Raw genomic sequence first — 2982 nt, forward strand, 5'->3', positions numbered from 1 at the left:
ATCATTTGAAGCGCGTTATAGGAGAACAGCGTTTAACCTACAAAGAACTGTACACATTGCTAACGCAAGTAGAGGCATGTTTAAATTCCCGTCCTCTATCACCACTGTCCTCAGATCCCACAGACCTTTCGCCTTTAGCACCTAGTCATTTTTTAATCGGTGCTGCTCTCACGGCACTTCCGGAGCAAGATTTAACAGACACTAACGAAAATCGTCTCAACAGATACCAATTGATCCAGAAAATGTTCCAGCACTTCTGGCAACGATGGCAGAAGGAGTGTATACATCATATGCAGCAAAGATACAAATGGCATCGCGATCCAGCACAAGGAGTCACCAAGGATACAATGGTTATCATCAAGGATGACAATTCCCCTCCTTTGAGGTGGAAAATGGGCAGAATCATCCAAGTATATCCAAGATCCGATGGAGTTGTCAGAGTGGCCAGTGTGAGAACGGCCAGCGGGACAATTACGACCTACCACGAAGCTGTGCATCTTACCCACGGATTCCAGCAAGGATTTCACATGGCAGAACGCAGCGGAATAGATTGCAAGAAATCTCATTGACTATGTACATACTATAAATAGCACTTTGTAACTACTGTTAATAACTTATCATGTTGTGAATGCACTCTTATATATTAGTATAGGCATTTATAATTAGCGTGTAGAAATATTGTACATTATACTATTTGCGATATATTATTTAGGATATAGTAAATATTGAACATGCGATACATGTTCAAGATGGGCGGCGTGTTAGGAAAACAAGGGGATGATTTTATGATACGTGATTTCTAGTTCAGCAAACCGTTACTTTAATTTAGCAGACCGGTCTGCAGCCAACATACGGCACCTAGAATTTCTCAAATATTAAAGAATAGGCTATTGTTCAGTCAGTAAGGCAAGGTATCATAGAGTCACCCCCATAGGGTCTTCGAAACCGATGCAATTACCGAGGCCTCTCTATTGTTCAGTCAGTAAGGCAAGGTATCATAAAGTCACCCCCAAAGTGTCATCGGAACCGATGCAATTACCGAGGCCTCTCAGTACCTGGCCTTCCGAGCGAGTCAAAGAGTCAGAGTTGACCTGGCCGGATTGTCCCCCCTTTGTTGTCAAATTTCCGTCCGGCAAGGACCAGCTTCGTCACCCCCGCTCCAAGGACGTGACGCGCTCCGGGCGCAATGGAAAGAGGTGATACGGGGTTGGACACTTAATAATTTTAAGAACATCCCTTCGCGTCCCTTCTTCGAATTTTAGAAGATTTGGAGAAGGAACGACTCGATAAGAAGGCCGACTTAGCTTAGGATCAAGAGAGTGTTAATACACAGATGATCAGCTACCTCAGGAATCGTGAAGATTCACTCAGACTCCCAAACTCAATACATTCAACCTTCAGACGGCACCAAGTACAATATTTGAAGTACGCGGAAATCGGTACCCGAGTGCTTAACACACATCTAACACGATCAAGGATATAAATGTCGTGGTAACAATAAGAGCGCACATCGCATGTGTGTGGATGAGGTGTGTTGACGCGTAGGGACGCGAGAACGGTACGTATCCGACCGTTCCTTTTTTGTTTATTTCGCCGCACTTGACGACACGGCTGCGGAGACGTTCGTTCTCGTCGAGCAGCCAGGGCGACATTACTACTTTATAAATTCAACTCAATAAACATATCTAGAAATATCCTTAACAACAAATATGACTAACGCTCCAGCTCCGAACATCAGTGCCCAAATCAGTTGTCACTTTGCGTTCAGCTACTGGCGTGAGCATATCGTTCCTTCCTTCTCTCGTACCGTTCCACGTTTCGTATAATTTTGCTTAAATCTATCGGGTGTCTGCTTCAACCTCTCATCACTGGAAGAAGCAGCGGAGACGCCCACCTCCCGGAAACGCCAACTAAGCGTTAATACTACTGCTGGTGGTCCAGATGAAATTCAAATAATCATCAACCCGGACCCCTCTTCGCTATCTACGAATACTGCCATGAGCAGTAAGAAAATTAAAATTAGCGAATCTTCGTGTTCTTACGCGAATGTGTGGACTAAAAACCGCTTTGAGATTTTTAATACCAATCCTGCTTGTGCTGAATTGCTAACCGAACTTTCTAGTAGCAGCATCAATAATAACAATGATGACCTATCAAATGCTAATATTAATGTAAATGCTAAATCACGCACTCCCCGTCCTCCCCTCATCATTATTAATATCGATCCTAAGGACATCGTTAAATTCGGCAAGGAACTTAGTGCAAGCATCGGTACAAATAACTGCTATCTTAAATTCAACGGCAACCAGGTCAGATTCAATTTCAGTAATATTAACGCTTTCTCTGTAGCTAAACAAGCCTTTCTTGAGGCTGGTCTAACAATCCACACCTATGCTCTCCCCTTGGAGAAAAATTTCAATGCGGTTTTAAAAGGTTTGCCTCTCGTACAACCCACCGAGGTTATCGAGAAGTTGAAGAAAAACAATCTTAACACATTGAGCGCCGGCCCCGCGATAATGCGGATTTCTGGGTCTATCGCTTGAGCGCCGGCCCCACGATGATGTGGAATTTTTTTTGCTGGTATGGGTGTCTTACACATCGATTTGCATTCACTTGTCATGGTTATGTCGATCTTCATTTGTTATACTCCAAAAACAAAACGTATACGATGGTTCAGAAACAATCCAAGCAAGAATCACTCTCGAGCAGTGTATTCCGCAGACAGTATATCTTTCGTACGCTTACGCTTTTGGTTGAACAGTATAACAAGTCTTATTATTCTGTACCTTTTTACCCATGTAATATGAGTCAAATTATTAATGAGTATATTGCTGACTCTCTATCGGATTATTCGATACATTCAGAAGATTCTGATATAGAAGTCGAGGACAGTGATAGTGATGTGGGTCCAAGGAGAAGATCAAGAGCTGTTCCATTACAGTATTCAAGTGATTCCGATGATTCCAGTGATTGTGAAATGTC

Source organism: Habropoda laboriosa, unplaced genomic scaffold (assembly GCF_001263275.1).
Source record: "Habropoda laboriosa isolate 0110345459 unplaced genomic scaffold, ASM126327v1 scaffold625, whole genome shotgun sequence".
Lineage (NCBI taxonomy): Eukaryota > Metazoa > Arthropoda > Insecta > Hymenoptera > Apidae > Habropoda > Habropoda laboriosa.